The sequence below is a fragment of the Neoarius graeffei genome, chromosome 1 (assembly GCF_027579695.1).
Source record: "Neoarius graeffei isolate fNeoGra1 chromosome 1, fNeoGra1.pri, whole genome shotgun sequence".
NCBI classification, from domain to species: domain Eukaryota; kingdom Metazoa; phylum Chordata; class Actinopteri; order Siluriformes; family Ariidae; genus Neoarius; species Neoarius graeffei.
The window spans coordinates 27,605,736-27,614,548 of record NC_083569.1 but is presented as its reverse complement, the minus strand read 5'-3'; the positions used below and the strand labels follow the sequence as shown (position 1 = coordinate 27,614,548).

General features: G+C 41.0%; 1 long non-coding RNA gene across 1 annotated transcript; it reads left to right on the top strand.

The window, feature by feature from the left end:
- The first annotated feature begins 6,818 nt into the window (after positions 1-6,818).
- LOC132887116 (uncharacterized) lies at positions 6,819-7,345 on the top strand. Its single transcript, XR_009654770.1, has 3 exons — positions 6,819-6,926; positions 7,087-7,137; positions 7,303-7,345. It is a non-coding gene; the product is annotated as an uncharacterized LOC132887116 (long non-coding RNA).
- The last annotated feature ends 1,468 nt before the right edge of the window (positions 7,346-8,813 follow it).

The window sequence follows — 8,813 nt, the reverse complement described above, 5'->3', positions numbered from 1 at the left end:
CCAAAGATCTGTACTATTAATTCAGATTTATTCCCTTTGCAGACTTTTTAATTCAAATCAATGTCTTTAAGTGTCAGAGAGAAACACATCGTGGCTGATCGCTTCATCGGGGGAAATGGGGGAACTGTCCTTAAACTGCTCACACACACAAAATACATTATGATTTAATGCTGTGGCAAAATACAGACAGACAATAATCAGCAATTATTGCTCGATAGTGATGGCCGTCTGAAGCCGAGGCTCCGAAGCGCGTGTCGAGTATAAGAGAAACTTTGGGTTTCTCTCACAGTCAGGTCTGAGCAGTATTTATTTGTCACATAATTCACTGTCACATAATTCATGCAGCTTGTGACAAATAAATACTGTTCAGACCTGACTGTAAGAGAAAGATAAACTGAAATAATTTCCGTAAAAATAATTATAGCAGTGGGAAAAAAGTCAGGAGAAACTTGTCTTGGGGCCAGTTTGATCAGATATGACGGTTTAACACAAACCAAATCCACGCGATGTGAGGGGTAAGATGGCGGCCAGATGGCTTCACTCTGACGAGCCTATGAGCTCTCGGTCCGGGAGAGAAGATGTAAAGCCGCCCACACACAACACTGAATGGGCTACTGAGCAACACAGAGCGATCAGGATGCTCTCTCTCTCTCTCTCTCTCTCTCTCTCGCTCGCTCAGGGAGCTGATGTCACCTGGTCACGTGACCTGGGTTTTCCCCTAAAGTTTAGGGGAAAACCCAGGTCACATGATTCAGACAGTTTAATTAGTTTTATTAGTTTAAATGAAAACAGTTTAATTAGTTTAAATGAAAACAGCTTAATTAGTTATGTTTCAAAATCTGCAGCTATATAAGAGCCACACATCCACACAGAGCTTCGGAGCGACACAAACCTTCACAGCGAGTAACAGCGAGTTTCCAGCGATTTAATCTTCTCCTTCGTAGTAAGTCACCTTGTACTAACTGAGTGATTTGTATTTTTTTTTAAGTTTTAATAGTTTACTAACACGGGTGGCATGGTGGTGTAGTGGTTAGCGCTGTCGCCTCACAGCAAGAAGGTCCTGGGTTGGAGCCCCGGGGCCGGCGAGGGCCTTTCTGTGCGGAGTTTGCATGTTCTCCCCGTGTCCGCGTGGGTTTCCTCCAGGTGCTCCGGTTTCCCCCACAGTCCAAAGACATGCAGGTTAGGTTAACTGGTGACTCTAAATTGACCGTAGGTGGGAGTGTGAGTGTGAATGGTTGTCTGTGTCTATGTGTCAGCCCTGTGATGACCTGGCGACTTGTCCAGGGTGTACCCCTCCTTTCGCCCGTAGTCAGCTGGGATAGGCTCCAGCTTGCCTGAGACCCTGTAGAAGGATAAAGCGGCTTGAGATAATGAGATGAGATGAGTTTACTAACACGACACACACTAATCTCATAACTGTCTATTCTCATTCCTTCTTCTTTACCTTCATACTGATCAGGGCTGGGTTTCCCAAAAGCCTCTTAACGCTAAGACATTCTTAACTAGGAGAGAGAGAGAGAGAGAGAGAGAGAGTGCATTGTGCTGCTTGCTCTACCATTTACCGATAATCTTTTTGCTGCGATGCTTTTGGGAAACCGACGTTCAGCCTTTAGGTCCTTACGTTTTACGATTCCTCCAGTCTCCATCGAGAAATGCATTTTAGTGTACTTATCCTCAGCTTTGTCTGTTTAAAACAGGAGGTTACCGTGTCGATGCTGACAATGTTCTGTCCATCATTCAGTTGGTCTCCTTGCTTTTCTCCACCACTGAAAGTCTGATTTTTCTCTCTCTCTAGGTAAAATGAACTCAAACTCCACAATGACCTCACTGTATGTGGGTGATCTGCACCCTGATGTCACCGAGATGATGTTGGTGGAGATGGTGAGCCGTGCAGGACCTATTCACTCTGTCCACATGTGCAGGGACAAGAAGACCTTCTCCTCACGCGGCTACACTTTCGTCAACTTTCTGCATCGAGCTGATGGTAAGACAGTACAAACCATACAAAAGACAGGAGAACGCTGTTCCCGACACTATTTCTGCATTTTTAATACTAGTTTATAGCCTGCTCAAGGATCCATGTGTGATTTATGTATGATGTTACTGCTTTCATACATGGATAAGTTAAAATATGTGCCTCTAAAAAGCTTAATTTTTTGAAGTTTTTTAAATTCTCTTAGAATACATATAAAATCAGGGCTTTACATTAGCGCCCGCCAAATGCGGGTAAAATTGGGCTTTGGCGAGTAATGACTTTAGTCTCACTAGCCACTTTGGCGGGTGGTTTATTCTGTGGTATGACAATATATTTTTTGTAGTTTTCTCTGAAGGCATCTGATATAATAAACGCATTGCAATGTAACATTACGCGCCTACAACTCCCATGAGCACCTGCGTAAACATTCTGACAACATGTTAGAATTGTTTAGAACGTACTTTAACGTCTCAGGTAAAATCAGTGATGCGGTAACCTGCGGTTAATGAACAAAGCAACAAAGTTGCTGACGACTGACAAGTGCACTATGTGGCGGCATATAGCTGGAGTTTCAAACCCTGCTGCTCAGGGAAAAAGGGGCAGAGATGATCAGGGCCGGAGCAGCATTTTAAAATCACCGAGGTCCGTGATGCGCAAAGCGCGCACCAAAACATTTTCTCCATATTTAAATGAGAGGGTGAATTACACATCACACAAGAGATCTATTCCTGAAGTTACTTTTAATGCGGTTTGAACTGAATATCATCAGTTTTGAAAAAAAAAAAATCATGTATGTGGCAAGAGTAAGAATAATTGAAGCTTGTTTAATGGTTTGATCTGGCCCAAGCAATGAGGACAAAAGATCCCCTAACCATGTAGCCTATGGAACTGAGATACATTAACAATTTGGCATCCGTTACACCGACACACACAAAAAAAAAAACATTCTGGGGAAAAAAAAAAATCAGTATACACCACCATGTTTTAGGCAAAGTTATCCAAGGCAAACAAGTTGAAACTTTCCACTCTATTGCTTTGGCTTATCGAATGATTTACTGTATTTTTAAAATCACAAACAAGGCAGGCTACAACTGCACTGCTGCACATGTAGTCCGGAGTAAACCTGAAAAGTAAACCCGATCTGCTCAGAGAGTCATTTGAGCTCCTCTTGAGCCTCTTTCAAGATGTTGAATATAGGGTTTTGATGGCGCATCCTATATGGAAAGCCACTAGAGGCATGGCCACGTTCACATTACACCACAGGTTCCTGAATGTGGTCCTGGAATGCACCATTTCCCCCTGGTTCAGCTATAATCAGCTAATTAACTAATTATACAACAGTTCAGTAATATACAGACTCACTAATTTGATTGGCTGAGCAGCGTTCCATTCGTGCCTATGTTTAGTATAACCAAACTGGGATGTTACCCCTTTTAGACCCCCAGAGAATGGATTCTGTTCTAGTTCAAAGAATCCTGAATGGAATTGGTTCAAGAACCTGTTCCCTGTTGGTCGAAAAGGCGTACCTAGTCATTCGTAAGGGTTTTTTGTTTGTTTGTTTCTTTTGTAGGCTGTAGCCACAATGTCATCATGTTGTCAGAATCAGTGTAACATATCTCTCATAACCCGGGACGGAACAGTACCGTCGTGTGTGTGTGTGTGTGTGTGTGTGTGTGTATTATTTACCAGCTGGGGGTCCGTATCGTGAAATACCGTGACCGAGGTCTTGAAAATACTGACCAAGGCCTCTGGGCTGAGGTCACAGTATTTCACAATACGGACTGACCTTAAGCTGGAAAATAATATATTTATTTTTTCATCTCATCTCATTATCTCTAGACGCTTTATCCTGTTCTACAGGGTCGCAGGCAAGCTGGAGCCTATCCCAGCTGACTACGAAGTTTGAAAATGTAAATTTAATAGCTTCATGAAAGTGCGCTGATGGTTACCATGGAAACCCCGTGTCTCCTGCACTGTGTTCCTCCCCCGAGTCACGCATGCGCTCATTCGCTTTTTTGTTCTTGGTCTCAGAGCCGCGCACACCAAACAGAGACAGAATCAGCGTTTAACATCATTAACAATGCACTTTATGGAGACATTTTAATGTTATTCTTTATTTTTTATCCAGTTGAATATTTAGCGTACCAATGTATTTTCAGCTTTTAAAAATGACCGAGGTCCGGACCGCGGGGGCCTCAGAGCTGGCTGCAGCCATGGAGATGAACAAGACACTAATAGGAAGATAAGACAGTTCAATAACAAATGGAAGTTCGGGTGAGATTGGCTAGTTCATAGCAAAACCGAAAATAATGTACTGTGAAGACTGTAGAAAGTCTGGCAAAGACGGCACCAGTATTTTTAAACTCAAAACTATAAAGGACCATGAAAAGTCAAATGCACACACCGGTACTATAACATCAAAACAGGCGAAGACGGCTGGTCACTACAGGACAGCATTGCTTTCAGTCCCTGGCTGTCATGAAGTCGGCTGAGCTGGAGAGGATGGAGCTGCTGTTTAGAAACGTTCATGCGATTGGAAAGAAGTTGATCTCACCCCAGCTATCAACTTATGGCCTGCTGGAAGCCTCAGGTCACGAAGACCATTTTTCATGGACCATTCAGACTCATCTGATGATGAATGTAATGAGGACATTTAATGTCTCTCTCTACATATGTTCACACACACACACACACACACTATTAATAGATAATACATAATATACATAATGCTTGATAATACACATAATACTTGCATATCAAAACATCAAATGTTTTTCAATGATAAATGTTTTGAATTGGACTTTTAATATTAGAATCAGTTCAGTTGTACTGAATGTTATTTTTCATATCATACGATATTTCATATTGTAAGGGGCTTGAATTTGAGTTCAATAAACAGAATACTCTGTTTATATTTTTGTCTGAATTGGTTGCATGTTTTCATATAGGGAGCTACCTTAACAGCACTGAATACTTGAGTGCTATTGTAGAGATGCATTATACGCTGCCATTCATAATTAAATCTAGATCTTCTGAACTTTAACATATCATGGTGAATAAAAAACTGCGATTTCCTGGCAACAAAATTGTGGCTAGTGAAAAGGCTGAATGGCTAGTGACTCAGGAAAACCACTAGCCACAGTGGCCGGTGAGCAAAAAAGTTAATGTAACGCCATATATACTGTGTGTATATATAATATTCAAATTTTCATAACCTTTCTGACCCATCTTTACCAAGGATGCCAGTACTTCTGAATCTGACTGCATGCACATAGTATAATTGATACCGATAATGTTATTTTCACTGAAATGAATGAGCTGTGATGTGTTTTCGTTCCTTCAGCTAAGCGAGCGCTGGAAAGCATCCCAGCTGTTGAGACAGCTGCAGTTGGGGACAGCAGTCCAGTTGTGGTTCCAGTTTCAGCTGCAAAAGAACTTCCAGCTACTACTGATGCAGTGCCTCCTACAGCTGTGTCACCTGTGAGTGAAGTTCAGCCAGACAAGGACGCAACAGTAAGAACAAAACACGAGTAATGAGTCGTAATAATAATAATAATAATAATAATAATAATAATAATAGAAGAAGAAGAAGAATGAGTTCCTCTGTGTCCAGGATGGACCCACATCACTGTCTGCTGGGAAAAGGCTGACCATCTACATGTTGGAATCATGTCCTGTAGATGAACAAGTCCAGATGGCGCATGAGTTTCACACTCATACACGCATAAAAAACACACACCAACATCTGGCTCATACACACTCCTGCTCTGCAGCTCAGCGTATAATCCACTGTTTGTTTGTTTTTTGTGGCCACTGCCTCAAAGAGGCGAAGCGAGGCAGTAGCCACTATGACTTTGTGTTGTAAGAATGAGTGTAACAATAGTGAGACTTCGTAACCAATCAGCACTTATCCTGATCAAGTTCGATTACCCGTTCTACTTCTTGATAGACTTCAGAACCAATCAGAACCAGAAATGGAATAAGAGAAACCTCGTTATAACTTCATAGTGTTGTAAGATAATGGGCAGATAAAAAGATAAACGAAATTCACCTTGTGGTTCACCAAGGCTACTGATTTGATATCGAGTAAGTGGTGTTCATTTGAAGAAAATGTACCTTTTTGATTATCATGGCTTTTGTTTGGTCCTTCTGAAAGGTCAGATGAAAGGTTTTGAAAGTTTTTTTTTATTTTTAGCTTTTTGGCAGATAGCTTGAGAAGCCGATATCAAACTTCTGCTATTGGCTTTAATTTTTTAATTGTATTTTTTTATTTCAGAGTCTTTACACTCCACTTGTGAAACAAAATGTGCTCATTAGTTCTAAATAATGCTTCAAAGACAATTAATGAACAAGTGCTTTCGTACTATTTTGAAAATAGATCGAGTTCACAGCACTGCATTTAGAACAAAATACACTAAACAAAACATGGCAACCAAAACACTCCAAGCCCTGATGCTGCTCGCAGCTTGGTGATGCTTGCAAGAGATGAGGCGAGTAGAATTGATAACATGTATATATGCTATATTTACTGTATGGACATGGGATCAGAAAACTATTTTATTTATAAACAGTAGCCACATGGACCCATAGGGTACCTTTTTTTCTCCCCCATTATGGTTTGCGATGTGTTTCCTTGTCGAGATCGAAAACTTCTCCAAGCACCTGCTTTCAACTCATCTTGCTTTTGTTCCTCAATAATCGAGAATAGAAAGAGTCTGGCGCCTGAACCCCGCCCATGTTACATGATTGGATGGCTGGGACTATTCACTCGATTTCTGTTCTCTCACACCTCACTCACTCTCTCTGTCTGTCTGCAGATGATCACTTGTTGCCTCTTGTTGAGAAAATCCACCCAAACTTGGCAAATAAGATCACCTGGATGCTTGCAGGGAACCAGAACAATTACGAAATCATGAATATGATCAGCGATCCTGAGCTCCTGTATGCCAAAGTGAGCGCACACACAATACACACACTCAAGCAATTTCCAGAGTGTTTCATCTCTGATTCTTAAAAACGTCTGATACTGAAATGATAAATTAACTTTGGCTATGTGGAAACAAAACCCCACCCACCAATCCCTCTTTCCTCCTCTCTCTCCCTGTGTGTAGGTGGATGAAATGGACGCGATCCTGAAGGCGAGGGAAGCTGGTCTCAAGCCGGTGAGGATCTTTTAATAAAAACTGGACGTCTGCTGAAATTCTGTTCTGAGACACACAACGATATTTTGTATTCGATTTCTATTGAAACGTTTCGTCACATCACAGTTTACACAGAGATCAAAAACGTTCAGGAGTCATTTCTGACCTTGTGCACTTCTCTTACAGGAAGCCATCAAGATGCTGTTCGGTGACGAGAACAAGAAAAGAAGGAAGAAGAAGGAGTATAGATTTAAAAAAAACACTGCACCCGTAATGGAAATTTCTAATAAACACTTCAGAACGCTTAGGAGTCGTCTTTTCAGTTATTTATTACAGTAGATCATATAAAAGATATATAAAATAGGAAAGGAAAGAGAAGAATAGAAGAAGACACCACTTCTGATGATGCCGAGAGTACGCGCACTCTGAGTTGTGTTTTAGGAATGTTATCTATTATACTCTGAAAGCATTCGCTCACTGCTTGTGTCGTCACGTGATTGGCTCAAGATTTTCTATGAAGTCTTACTAATGAGTGCACCTGGCGTGCTCTGGTATGTGCAGGCAGATGCGAGTTAGGGAGAGCTCAAGCTCCCTGCTTATCACCACCGAGGTCAGGAAAGGTGATTACATCATGAGAAGATGCGTAGTTAGGACGAACTCAAGCACCCTGCTCATTACCACCAAGGCCACAGAAAAGCGATTACAGCATGTGGAAAAACATCTCTTCTCAGTAACTAAGCCACTTTAGTTCAACATACAGAAACACAGAGAATAATAATGTTCATCCATCCATTAAGTCACTTGAGCTCAACATACAGAAACACAGAGAATAATAATGTTCATCCATTAAAATTCCCTCACATTCTCCCCCCTTTTTATCCTATAGGATAATAATTGCTAAAAGAAAAAAAATGTACACAATTTCAGTGGTAAGAGTTCCCAGAGAGATTCGACTTAACACGTCATTGAGTGTACAGGGATAATGCTAAGGCTGTTTTTTATAAGACATAGACATCTTAAGTTAATGCTAGCAAGCTACATACATAGATCAGGAAACAATCATAATGAAAATGTTTTAAGTCAGGACTAGTTTCATGTCAACTCTGCTGATGTCATCGGACGGTGGGTTATAGTCTTCATGTGAGTTTGGAGGCCAGTCAGGCACGTCATCAGAGTCTATTTTCACCATCTGGTAACCAATATTTGTCAGCTGCCTCTGAAACACAGACATACAACCATAGGCGCCAACTTCATGTCAGCATTGGGGGGTCAGAATTATGTTCTTGCACCGTGACGTCATGACGTCGGCAGTGTATATAGTTGAATATCAAAGACTCAGTTGTAAGTCATTTTCATTCATTACTATTCACTGTTGCAAGTGGGAAGCGCCCATTTTAACGATAACTTATTATGATGCATTAAAAAAATCTCATGACTTTAAACATTGTATGAAACACAATTTATTCAATAAACAAATTTAGTTTAATGCAATTTTCTTTGAGATGAATTCGGCAGACAACTGACAAGAATAGTGCAAAAAAAAAAACGTGCACCATACTCCATAAAAAGGCTTAAGTGCGTTAAACTTATATATCCGCATCGGCTTTAACACAGACTTCAGTGTCCAAATTCTGCACAACATGATCACCTTCATTGCTGGTGGCTGCTGGCCTATTGGTTCAGATAATACACTTGTC